The sequence below is a fragment of the Xenopus tropicalis genome, chromosome 5 (genome assembly GCF_000004195.4).
Source record: "Xenopus tropicalis strain Nigerian chromosome 5, UCB_Xtro_10.0, whole genome shotgun sequence".
NCBI classification, from domain to species: domain Eukaryota; kingdom Metazoa; phylum Chordata; class Amphibia; order Anura; family Pipidae; genus Xenopus; species Xenopus tropicalis.
Genome location: NC_030681.2, coordinates 57,869,439 through 57,883,673, shown reverse-complemented (window position 1 = coordinate 57,883,673; position 14,235 = coordinate 57,869,439).

Below are 14,235 nucleotides of genomic sequence, written 5' to 3'. Positions count from 1 at the left end.
TATAACCTTTATCTGTCCAGTGACACTTTCTTAGATATTCTCTAGTGGCCGCATGGTTTTTTATCACCATTGAATCTGTTACTTAGCCACCCAGATTGCCAGCTTGCCCTGATCCCCCTGCTAGGTCATATCCTGCATTGCTTAAATACCCTTCCCTCAAGTCAGTAATGAAAAAATTCAACAAAAGTGGACCCAATACATAACCTTGTGGGACCCCACTTGGAACCTTACTTCATTTATAGACTGTCCCATTGATAAAACACCCTCTTTAGCCAATTTCCTATCAGTATACAAACAACATTGCAAATACCAACACAGCAACCAGGGACCTATAAAGAGACAAAATTATGTTTTCAGCCCTTTTTTATACAAGACACCACTTTATTTGCTGTAGTAGCCACAGAATGACACTGCCTGGAATTAGACAACTTGTTATCTACAAAAATCCCTAGATCCTTCTCAATTAAGGATACCCCCAACACACTACCATTCAGTAGATAGTTTGCATTTATATTATTTCTACCAAAATGCATAACTTTGCACTTGTCAACATTGAACCTCATTTTCCATTTGCTGCCCAGTTTCCCAATTTTGTCAAATCGCACTGCAAAGCAGCAGCATCCTGCATGGAACTTATAGTTTTTCATAATTTAGTGTCATCAGTAGTGATGGGCGAAATGTTTCGCCAGGCATGGATTCGCGGCGAATTTCCGCGTTTCGCCATTGGCGTATTGTTTCGCGAAACGGATGAAAAAATTCGACGCAGAAAAATTCGGCACACGTCCAAAAATTGTCGCCGGCGTCATAAAAGAATAGTTGCGGGCGTCAAAAGAATAGCCGCGCGACAAAAGAATAGCCGCGCGACAAAAGAATAGCCGGGCGACAAAATAATAGCCGCGGGCGACAAAATATTAGCCGCGTGACAAAAGAATAGTCGCACGACATTTTCACCTTTTCACGACATTTTCGCCATTTCGCGGATCTTTTAAATGGTTCGCAAATTTTTCGGCGAAGCGAAACAGAACAGATTCGCTCATCACTAGTCATCAGCAAAAATAGAAACAGTACTCTCTATGCCCTCCTCCAGGTCATTAATAAACAACTTAAGAACCAAAGGACCAAGGACTGACCCCTGAGGTACTCCACTAACCACACTGGTCCAATTAGAAAATGTTCCATTTACCACCACTCTTTGTAATCTATCCTTCAGCCAGTTCTCTATCCAATTACAAATATTATGTTCTAGGCCAATATTCCTCAATTTGATTATTAACCTTCTGTGAGGTACTGTATCAAACGCTTTAGCAAAGTCCAAGTAGATGACATCAACTGCCATTCCAGCATCGAGGTTCCTGCTCACCTCCTCATAAAAGGCGACTAAATTATTCTGGCAAGATCTGTTACACATAAAACCATGCTGGCACAAACTAATAGTATTGTGAACTGCAATGTATTCAAGTACCCTATCCCTTATTACCCCTTCCAAAAGTTTTCCTATTACTGATGTCAGACTAACAGGCCTATAGTTTTCAGGCTGAGAGCAGGATCCCTTTATAAATAACTGCACCACATTAGCAATTCACCCGTCTCTCAGCACCATGCCAGACCTCAACGAATCCTGAGGCTTAAATCCCATCCGGTCCTGGACCTTTGTTTTACCTTTACATGTTCAAGTCTCTTTTGAATTCCCTCCCGAGTGACCCATGCGTCAGTAGCTAAATTACTAGAACTGGGCGTATAAAAAAGGGAAGCCTTCATTAGCTGGCTCCTCAGATGTATAGACAGATGAAAAATAAGTTCAAAATTTCTGCTTTTTCCCTGTTTTCATCAAACAACTTACCAACTTCAGCAAGTGTTCGGCTAAACGGAAGTGGAAATTGGCTTGCAAATTCCTGCTTTCACATTTTTGGGATGATCTCTGCTCCCGCTATGCCCCGTGTAGCCACACAAATGATGCTTTAAGTGTAAATTCAGCTACAGAGCAATGCATATTAGTGTGGATGACAGTGCATCGAGTGTTGAGTTCTTTCTGCCCTTCTTATTGTTAAAGAACAGAAGCTGAAATTCTAGTTATTATTTGGTCACATCAGAATATTTAGTTTTAATTCAGTATTTTTTTGCTCATTGAATTTTCTAATAGCCCTCACATGGCTGAGCGCTCGTATGACAGCACTAAAACTGTTCTGAAGGTAAAGACTTCCAGTTCTTATAGACTACTAAATATCAGTATGTTGTAAGTTATTTTCAGTATTTTATCCACCACGTGTGTGTTTTTGTAGGGATAAATATTAAGTTTGAGCTATTTGAGCCAAGTGACTGCACCCCACAGGTGCCACATTTGGCAACTGGGAGACCTGCAGAAAACTGTTCCTCCCACTGGCTATAGAAAGCTAATTTTGACTGGCTATTTCTTTCAACCACAGTACCAATAGATCAGTGCTGTCAAACTTTTGTGGTACCAAGGAACGGAATTTTCCTGGCCTACATGGTGGAGGGCCGATCATGGAAATGAGTGTTGACCACTCCCCCTTTTTAAGCCACACCCACTTCTAACCACATGCATGGTATCACAAGAGCTTTTAAGACCATACCCACATTAATGGTGGTAGCGCAGCAAAAACCCAAATGGTTGGTGCTCACTGTAGGGATTTCACCCTTCATACATGTGAAAGAATTATATTATGTCATATTAAGAAACATCTGTAAATCCATATGCCTCCTCCTCCCCTGTGGATAGCACAGTAACCCCCAGCATCTAATTACACACCTTAGGGACCATATATTGACTATTTCCAAATTCTAACAAGCTCCCAGAACAAACCCCTGCCAAGTTCACCTCCCACAGGCAGCATAGTGCAGGCAGAGTATGGAACATGCAGGCAGGGTAGGGCAGGCAGAGTATGGCACACACAGGCAGGGTAGGGCAGGCAGAGTATGGCACACACAGGCAGGGTAGGGCAGGCAGAGCATGGCACACACAGGCAGCATTGGGCAGGCAGAGTATGGCACACACAGGCAGCGTAGGGCAGGCAGAGTATGGCTCACACAGGCAGTATAGGGCAGGCAGAGTATGGCACAGACAGGCAGCATAGGGCAGGCAGAGTATGGCACACACAGGCAGCATAGGGCAGGCAGAGTATGGCACAGACAGGCAGCATAGGGCAGGCAGAGTATGGCTCACACAGGCAGTATAGGGCTGGCAGAGCATGGCACACTCTGGAAGCATGGCACACACAGGCAGGCAGAATGCTGCCTGTTTGTGCCATACTCTGCCTGACCTATGCTGCCTACCAGGGCCGGCCCTAGGTCGATTGGACCTATTGCTAGCAATCGGGCCCCGCCACGATACACCTCTCTTTTTTTTTAGCCCCCTTTAAAAAATGACGAGCCTTTTCATTGGTGGTCAGTGGGTAATTTGATTGGTCGCCCCCTGTGCGTACATTTGACATCAGTAAGCACGGGGGGGGCAACCTTTAAAAGTGAGGAAGCAGTGAGCCGGAGGATGCAAGCAGCAGTGGACAGCTGGAGGTGGAGCAGGGGGACGCTGAGCAAGAGCAGGATGAAGCAGGTAGCGCTGGGGGTAGAGTTGAGTTGAGCTGTTGGATGGAGAGTTGGGGGAGCTGGAGGACACTTGGGGGAGAGTTGGGGGATTCTGGGGGGGGGAGTTGGGGGAGCTGGAGGACGCTTGGGGGAGAGTTGAGGGATGCGGGGAGGAGAGTTGGGGGAGCTGGAGGACGCCTAGGGGAGAGTTTAGGGAGCTGGAGCATGCTGGGGGGAGAGTTGGGGGAGCTGGAGGATGCTTGGGGAGAGTTGGGGGATGCTGGGAGGAGAGTTGGGGGGGCTGGAGGACACCTGGGAGAGAGTTGAGGGAGCTGGAGGATGCTGGGGGAGAGTTGGGGAAGCTGGAGGACACCTGGGAGAGAGTTGAGGGAGCTGGGGGATGCTGGGGGGAGAGTTGGGGGAGCCGGAGGATGCTGGGGGAGAGCTGGAGGATGCTGGGGGAGAGTTAAGGGAGCTGGAGGATGCTGGGGGGAGAGTTGGGGGAGCTGGAGGACACCTGGGAGAGAGTTGAGGGAGCTGGAGGATGTTGGGGGAGAGTTGGGGAAGCTGGAGGATGCTGGGGGAGAGCTGGAGGATGCTGGGGGAGAGTTGGGGGAGCTGGAGGACACCTGGGAGAGAGTTGGGGGAGCTGGAGGACACCTGGGAGAGAGTTGAGGGAGCTGGAGGATGCTGGGGGGAGAGTTGGGGGAGCCGGAGGATGCTGGGGGGAGAGTTGGGAGAGCTGGAGGATGCTGAGGGGAGAGTTGGGGGAGCTGGAGGATGCTGGGGGGAGAGTTAAGGGAGCTGGAGGATGCCTGGGGGAGAGCTGGAGGTGCTGGGGGGAGAGTTGGGGGAGCTGGAGGATGCCTGGGGGAGAGCTGGAGGATGCTGGGGGGAGAGTTGGTGGATGCTGGGGGGAGAGTTGGGGGAGCTGGAGGATGCTTGGGGGGGAGCTGGAGCATGTTGGGGGGGGAGTGGGGAAGCAGGAAGGAGCGGGCCATAGTATAAGGACACTGGGGGAGGACCAGCAATGTTTTGGGGGGCCTTGGGTGGCTACCAATGTTTTAATGGGGGCCCTGGCTACCAATATCTGTGTCCTTTGTACTGATGGGAGAGGTCACTGGGGGTGGGGACATTGGGGGCAGGGTGTGGGAGGAGGGGGGCCCAGAAATTTTTTTTTTGCTAAGTTTGCTCATAGCCTGTACAGAGAGATACCATAAAACTATGGCACATAGGGATTCCCCTATACTAAGCGCAATTCAGCAGGAACAGCCCCCTAAGTTTGCTCATAGCCTGTACCAGGGGTGGGTCAAGCCGTCCGGGCGCCCTAGGCAACCTGGTCGGCCACCTCATACGCCCCGCCCCCTCCGTTGGCGCGCATGCGCAGTTCGGGGGGGGTGCGATGCCGTGGGTCATTGCCCCCGCTGCTTGTCATTAGTGGCGGGGGCAATGGCAAAGTAGGGGAACTAGTGGTAGGCAGCAGAGGCTTCTGCCTGGCGCCCCCTAATCATTGCGCCCTAGGCAGCTGCCTCTTCTGCCTACCCCTAGTTCCGGCCCTGGCCTGTACAGAGAGATACCATAAAACTATACCAGCATAGGGATTGCCCTGTACTAAGCACAATTCAGCAGGAACAGTCCCTGAGTTTGCTCCATATGATGGCTACATGAAAGCTGGTCAGTGCTGCTCTGTTCTGCTAGTGTTGGATGAGTCAGGGAATGGAAGTACACTGCAGGGCAAATTGCATTCTTTCCATGGGCATGGCAAAAACATTTTTTTGCCATGCTACACGCGACAGAGCTTTTTATACCTATTTACATTTTTTAAATGTTGGGAGGTGTGCATGTATTAAGCACAATTCAGCAGGAACAGCCTGAAAAACTATAAAACTATGGCAGCATAGGGATTCCCCCTGTACTAAGCATAATTCACAATGTACTAAGGGGGCCCCGCAAAAATGGTTTCAATTGGGCCCCGCAGTTGGTAAGGCCGGCCCTGCTGCCTACATGTGCCATACTCTGCCTGCCATGTGCTGCCTGTGTGTGCCCTACTCTACCTGCCCCAACTTCACTGTGTGTGCCATGCTCTGCCTGCCCTATTCTGCCTTAGTGTGTCATACCCAGAGGTAGCATAGGTCATGTAATAAATACATTGACACAATGCTGGCACTGCTCCTACAGCCTGTCTGAGGTGTGAACAGGTGAACAATGTGGGGGCCTGCAGTCTGAGCCTGAGGTGTGAACAATGCAGGGGGTGAACAATGCAGAGACTAAAAGGTTCGATTACATGTTTAAACAGCCTGAATCTGAAACCGAGGTGTGGCCAGTCAATCTCAGTACTGATACCATTTAAAGCTTACACAAAAGTAAGCAGTTAAAGCAGCAGACAGGTGTGTGGGGGGGGGCACACAGATGATGCAACATGGCAGCCTCTTTTTGCCGCTATATTATTATTAGTATTATTATTAACATTTATTTATAAAGCGCCAACATATTCCACAGAGCTGTACAATAAGTGGGTTTCATACACTGGACACACGGAGTAAGAGGTGAAGAGAACCCTGCCCAAAAAGAACTTACAATCTACAAGGAGAAAGGGTTGAAACACACTATATCAACCCTACCTTATAAACAAATTAACCCTATCACCATAGCCAGCCTCTAGCCTTTCTGCCATTATTTTATCTATGGGGTGTGTGTATACATGTGCAGATAGATAGTTAGACAGAGATATACAGTATATTTGCTAAATGTGTTATACTCGAGGAAATCTCTCTTTTTTTATCCAATATTAATGTACATTCAACAACATTTACAGGAGCCCTACAGGGGCCATTTCAACTTTAACTTAGGTCATTTTTAAATACTATGATAATACTTCACAGAATCACATGTAAAATGCATGACTTAAAAGACTATATTCTTTTCTAAGGTGCCCTTTACCAATAGGACCATGCTGAAATTCCAAACTCACATGAGATTTACCATGCAGTCTCTTATTTGCATTAAGGGCTATGTTCTACCAGTGGTAGTAGCAGTTTAAAATGATTTTCAGATGGAAATACATCTTTGTAAAACAAACATTATACTGCAACTGAAAGTTGTCTTTATTTGCTCCTATGGAACAACGCTTTCCGATTAAGAAAAACTGGTATAAACTTAACCCTGTACCAGGGGCAGCAGAAGATGGTTTTGGTTGGAGGGGCCAGGGGAGGGAGGACTAAATGTGTTTTAACATCTGCTGCATTTGGGCGGCATCTTGTGGTTTCTTGTACTTTTCCTTTCCCCTCATGTCAGTCCCATGTGTTTATGCAAACACACATCTTCTTTGGAAATTAGTCTAAAATAATTGCTAGAAATTGTCTAATATAAATGCTAGCGTTTTTAAGCACTCCTGTTACCTAGTGTGAAAATAAATTGATGGAAAACTCTAACCACCTGTCCCAACAAAATACTGTAATATGGTTTGCTGTACAGTTTTGACTTAGGGGGGAAAGGGTTCTTAAAGGTGGAGTAGAGTTAAAAAGTAATATTCAAAAAGTTATAGTGATAGCACATAGAGAAAACATAAACACTTATGTGTATGCTTGTAGCCATTTTTATAAGCTATGGATACTTGTGACAGACATCAATATTTGGGGTGGGGAGGGAGTTGAGTGAACCACCCTTTCATCATAAAACAGCTAAGAAGCTAAGTTTCTTTTATGTCAAAATATAGGTGCTTCTGTATTTTCTCTGGAACTTTACATAAACTTTAAGAATGATGACAATGATATTCTGACCATTTGTAATTGTTCTTTATTTTTTTATTTTTTGTGCTTTTTGATTAATTATATTTTTTGTTTGGCAGCTCTGCAGTTTGTGATTTCAGCAGCTATCTGATTACTTGGGTCAAATTTACCCTAGCAACCAGGCAGTCATTTGAATGAGAGGCTGTAAAATAAACAGCAGAGAGGATGGCCATAAACAGCGGCGGATTTGCTGTTGAGGTGGCCCGTGGCCACCCCCATTTGCACCCCCCTCCCCGCTAGCTCATGCATGTGCATTCGAGACAACACCCTCCCCCGCGCGTGCATGTGTACATTGCTCCGTATGTACACAAAAATTTCAGGTCAGCTGGGGCAGCATGCCGCCCCTAAGTTTGTGCCGCCCTAGGCCCAAGCCTGTGCCACAAATCCGGGCCTGGCCAGAAACATAATAGAAAATGGAGCAATAAACAATATAATAAAATTGTAGCTTCACAGAGCAATAGTTTGGCTACTGGGTTCAATAACCATCATTTAAAAATTGGAAGAGGTAGAAGAAGAAGGAAAATAATTGAAAAATATAGATAATAGAAAAATGAAGACCTAGAATTGTTGCTTAAGATAGGCATTTTATAACATCAGCTTAAAGAATAGTCATGTTTTTTTCAAAACATTAATATCGCTTCTCCAGCAGAATCCTTTCAAATCCGTTTTTCATAAACACAGATTTTTTTATATTTAGTTTTGAAATTTCACATGGGGCTAGCCATATTCTTCATTTCCCAGGGCCCCACAGCCATGTGACCTGTGCTCTGATAAACTTCAGTCACACTTTACTGCTGAGCTGCAAATTGGAGTGATATCACCACCCTCCCAGCAGAACAATGGAAAGGTAGTAAGATAGTAGCTCCCAGTAGATATCAAAATAGCACTCAGTTGTAAGAAATCCAAGTCCAGCAGTTTTAATGTGTAGTGCTGGCTCCTTCTGAAAGCTCAGACTCCCAATGCCTACACACCAATATTACAACTTATAAAAACACATTTGTTGGTTCAAGCATAAATTTTTAAATGGTAGAGTGAATTGTTTGCTATGTAAACAGTGTAATTTAGAAATAAAAAATATACCATAAAAATCATGACAGTATCCCTTTAATATAATATAAGCTTCATTATACTGAACTAACAACATTTTAAATACAATTACAAAAATTCGGTATTGTTTCTGAAAAAATCAAGTTTCTCTTCGTTATTTCCCACCCCACCAGCATCTGTCTCTTCATTTTCTCTTCATGTAGGAGTCATATTTTGATTGACATTTGGATGTATTACTGTATGTTTTAGGTGGTGCACTCTTTCCTAGCTGATATTAGAGCTAACTCAAATAACTGATTCCAGGACAAATAAAATAACTGACTTAAGCAAAAATCCTGCATGTAGAGAGACCTGTTGGAGTTCGTTATATTACAGTAGCGTTCTAATACATCTTCTAGGCAAAAGAAGCACCACCTCCAAAAGCAGTATTAGACCTGTCAGTCAAAATCTGACTAGCTCCTGCATGAGAAAAGAATAAAGAGAGATGCCTACAGGGAAATAGGGAAGAGTGATTTGATTACTTAAAAATGGCACAGAATTTAATTTTTAATTGATTATATTTAGAAAATATCTTATTCAGCTAGTTGAGACAAATCTTAAATTTGAATTTAAAAAACTGTGTTGTGCAAGGATAACAGTAAACAGTACTGGAAAACTAGCACTTAAATAAGGGTAGGCATTTAGCCTATAGCCTAATACATAATGTAGTTTCTATTCATGCACCTAAGGTCACAGTATTGACCAACCCACAGGCTTTAGACAAGAAACCAGTGCTACAGTAAAAAGGGGGACATTTTTGGGGATATTATTTTTGTGCAGCTGACTGTATTTTTCCCCTGTATCAAATCTTTAATCAATGCTCTCTCGATCTATTTTACTGATCACTTGTAGCCAGCTCTTTATAAAACAGCATAAGTAATGTCTTTACTAGAAAGTGAGATTAAAATAGCGTTCCCATAAGAGGACTTTAAATAACTACTAACAGAGCTGCAAGTAAAAATAGATGTATTGCAGAATGAGCTATTACAATCTAAACTACAGTAATCTAAAAGAGATAGACACGATGATTACAAGCTTCATAGGACAAGTGTTCCAGAAACTACAACAATGGCATAAAACAGTGGGAATACATACTCAAGCAAAATAAATCTTTGCAAGACTAAATCAGCAAAATTCTTTCTAATTACCAAGAGGGTAATTAGACCAGTCCCAGGATGAACTTTGTCCTTAGTTAACTCCAGTAACTACCTGTAGGTATTTGCTCACTTTCTAGGGCTGTGACAGACGGGGCAAATCGCCACGCTGCGTATGCCATCCCACTGGCGATGTACATTCTCACCGGTGGGATGGCATTTTGAGGAGATTAGTTGCCCACAACAAGGGAGATTTGTCACACGGCGACTAATCTCCCCACGTGTCACAGCCCCTAAAAAGCAATCCAACACTTTGTAATAAGTCTGTCAATACAACAGCATCAGGGAGAAAATCTTTTACGCATTTTTAGACCCTCCTTTCTTCTAATCTGAACTGATGCCCTTGTGTACATTGGAAGAGTTTACTGGTAAATAAAACTTCAGAGAGTTTATAATATTGTACCTTTGTATATTATACAAAGTAATCATTCCCCCCTTAAGTGCATAAACAAGTCCAACTTAGCCAACCTTTTCTAATAAAGACATTCCATACCCCTTTTCACCTTAGTAGCTCTTTTTTTGGTCTTTCTCTATTCAGTCTGAGACCAAAATTGCGCTGCATATTCTAGATGGGGTCTTACCAGTGCTCTGTAAAGGGGAAATTCAACCCTCTCCTCCTGTGAATCTACATAGTAACATAGTAAGTAAGGTTGAAAAAAGACATACATAGTTCAACCATAACGCCTATATATAACCTGCCTAACTGCTAGTTGATCCAGAGGAAGGCAAAAAAAAACCCCATCTGAAGCCTCTCTAGTTTGCCGCAGAGGGGGAATCTTTACCCATTTTAATACGGGACAAAACATTGCTAGTTCTTACTTCTGCTGATTGAAATTTTTTGCTGCTACAGCTTATAAAGTTTATAATCCACAAGTTTCCCATAGGTCTTATTACATGTTTAACTTAATGTCATATTTTTGTATGCCAAATGCATAACCTTTATTATCAGCATTTATCAACACTGAATGTCAACTGTCTCTTAAATGCTCAGTCTACCAGTTTGTCAAGATCTTCAGGAAAGGATGCCACATTCTGGATAGAATTAATAGGCCTGCATAGTTTTGTGTCATCAGAAGAGGTAATTATTGTAACAGATAAATTGTTGCAATACTCTCCCCTAAGTGATTAATGCAAAATATTAAAGCTAGATCAATACAGAACACATTAAGAACTCTTCTCCAAGAAGAGACTGTTTCATTGACAACCTCCCTCTGTACACAATGCTGAAGCCAGTTTTCTATTCACCTACAAACAGTATTGCTAACACTTTAAAAAGCAAATGTCTATGTAGCTCTGATTAAAAATACAAACAGACCACATCTTCTGCATTCCCACTGTTAAAGTTTCTACTTACCTTAATATAAAATGGTATTCAATTTTGTCTATCCTACATAAAGCCATGTTGATTATAATGTAATTCTCCAAAATATAATCCGTCATACCTGAACAAATCTTCAAATAGCAACAAATGTCAGACTTACAGGCCTGTAATAGTCAGGCTAAGGTCGTTATCTATTTTTATATATTGAAATTACATTGGCTTTTCTCCAATTTGTGTTCAAATCGAATCTTGCTTAATGTACTTACTATGTACTACTAGACCCATGTCTTTACTATACCCAAATCCTCACCTAACCTTCCACAAGACTTCTCACTGCCATGTTTAAAATCTCCTCCAACCTTTTAGCCTTTCTCTCTCTCAAAAAGTTACAGCATAAACATCAAGACAAAGTCCATCCCTGGCAAAGGGCCTGTAGCGGATAGGAAAATCAACTCATTTGTCCAAAAACCCAAAGCTGTCCTTCATGCATCAATCTCTTAACCACAAATAAATCTCATAATTATGCTACCTCTACCACCTGAACATAGCACATGGCATGTGCCTGGACATGTATGTCAACTTGAGGTCAATTTTGCTGTTGATCTGTCCAATCTGAATGTTTTATCTTCTGATGCACTGCTATACATGGTGCATTAACTGATAAGCACTTTCAAAACTGACTAATAATATTTGGCAATCACCATAGAGGTTGACCACGTTTTAATGGCCCAGCAACATGTCGTAGATAAAAATAGAAGACAGTTTATATCCACTTCTGAGACTCACACTGTACACTGCATTATAAGTTAACTCTTAACAGTCATCCTGACCCCTGAACAAACTGAATTAGAAAAAATGTCTGACATCTGATCCTGACAATTGATAATGTCAGAGTTCAGGATCAGGTATCAGGATAAAACTGGAATTTAAATGTGGCTGATACCTGATAATGCCAGAGGTCAAGATCAGAAACAAATTTATATAGAAATGTGGCTTATACTTGATTCACACATACCAACATTCCAAGTCTTACTAATGTTTGAAGTGGGTTGCCATGCATTGCACAGCATGGTAATGTAAGTGCACACACTGTAAAATGTACTGAATGACTGATTCTAACCCTGACAATATTAACAATATTGACTTGTTTTACTATTTCTAGAAAGCAACTCAGGTGCATATCAGTATTGGTTTAGAGCATGCTTTCTGGTCACATATCTTTGGTATATATCTAAAAATGTACTTAAAACAAAATCTTTTTACTAAACACTTTTTTACAACTTTGCTTGCTGTGTGCTGCCCCTCTCCCCAATGTCATATTGGGCTTATTTTCACTGCAGAAGAGGTGCAAGCAAAGGGATGTGATAATCTTTTACAAATATAGAATATTAAAGAACATTGTATACAGATAGCAAGGGGTCTTTATTCACTCAGAAAAGATGAAAGGAAAAGAGGCCACTTTAAACTTGAAGAACAGAATTTTCAAATAAAGCAGGACAAATAGTGGTTCACAGTAAGCACAGTGAAGTTTTGTAATGCTCTGTCAGCTGATGTTGTACCATATTTCATTAACAATTCATGCTGAATTTTGCAACTAATTTGTGTTAACTTCCAAAGAAACAACTTGTGCTCTTTTGCTTTACAAACATTTCCAAAAGAAAACTTTTTGTTTACCCTGGAAAACTATATATTAACCATCCTTTCTGATAACTTCCATGCAGTTTATTAGTTTAGCCCCTCTCTCTGGACTATATCTCCTTCAGTAATATATCTTGTGAATATTGGAGAACAAAATTGCTCTGCTTATTACAATGCTTTAAAGAATAATTGGGGCTGTGTTCACACAGGCTGAAAAGGTGCTGACATTGAGTCACCACATGTGAAAAGAGGGAAATCTGTGAGTGATCGCTGTACAGGGAATAGGAGCTTGGGGAGCTGAAGAGAGAACACCAAAATGCCTTACAACAGCAATATAAGGAAAAAAAGACAGATCTGGCATACGCACCACTACACTCCGCTTGCCTACAAAATCCAGACAGGAAGAAGCAGACTGCATGCTAGGTCTGACTTAGCCCTAAGGATAACCTGCATTTGTGAGAAGAAATCCAGAAGCTGGCTGAAAAACAATGATATAGTACATTGTGAGCGGATAAAAATGCAGTATATGAGCCTGTGAGCAGCTCAGATAGAGTTTTAGTTTCCTCTGATTGGTCAGGTCACTGGCCTAAATGAAATCACATTGCAGTCAAGCTTGCTAACAATATCAGTGGTGAAAAATCTCATTCAAGACTGCAGTGCACATCACCCAGAAGAGAAACTCAAGGGATGATAAATTGTAGCCAACTGTTGTAAGGGCAGGGCTTATATGAGTGACACAAACTGATTTTATTGCTACTAACATTGCTAAGCAACGTCTTACAGCAGTCAAGTGATGTCTTCTTATCTTATTTGCTTGTAAGGGGGCCTCCTGTGGCAGCTGAGCTCAGTACTACATGGGGTACACATAGATGCAATGAACATCAGAAGCATTTTATTTTAGCAGACTCTCACAAACATGACAAACCTGTAATCGCTGGTGGCTCTTTTTTAAGTAACACAATGGACACTTCCTTTTTTCTTATACTATCACAAAATTAGCACTTCTGAAAAAATCCAAGTATTTTGGCAGCATCTATCTGTCACTCATATCATTAGATGCCAAGATAAATATGAGTGTTGGGCTCTTCTAAACAGTTTGATGGCCAGTATGCATAAGATTACAAACCTTTGTATAAAATGTTCACAGGCAAAAGCAAGTTATCAAGAACAATACAGAATGCAATGAAATCACCCAAATTCTCAAAAATCTGATGAAAGCAATCTTTTTTTTGCCATGCAATTGTGGTCAGCATTGCAGTTTTAATATTTTCACAAGGCTAGATAAGTTTTATGGACCTAAACAAGGTCTAGGTCAGCTATGCAGATCTGAACATGCAATAAAATGGCTAAAAATGCAGTAAATGACTAAAATAATATAAAAGATTCTCTTTCACTCCCTTTTCAGAAATTGTGGGAGAACATACCATTGTTATGGAAAATTCTGATACCAAAAGTCACTTGAGGTATAAAGGTAAGGTTTATTTGACACATACGTAGGTTCTAAACAAAGTCAAGGGTCAGAACTACAGAACAAAGACATCACAGGGTTTTTATAGGCTTTGTGAGAGCATACAACATAAGAAGGTATGAGTATAGGTGTTACTAGTGACTCCTTCACTGCACAGAAAAAAAACTGCCCGTACAGCAAAACACATCGATCTGTCCTAAAGGCCATGGTAGTAGTAAGAAAGACTAGCTTAAAGGAACA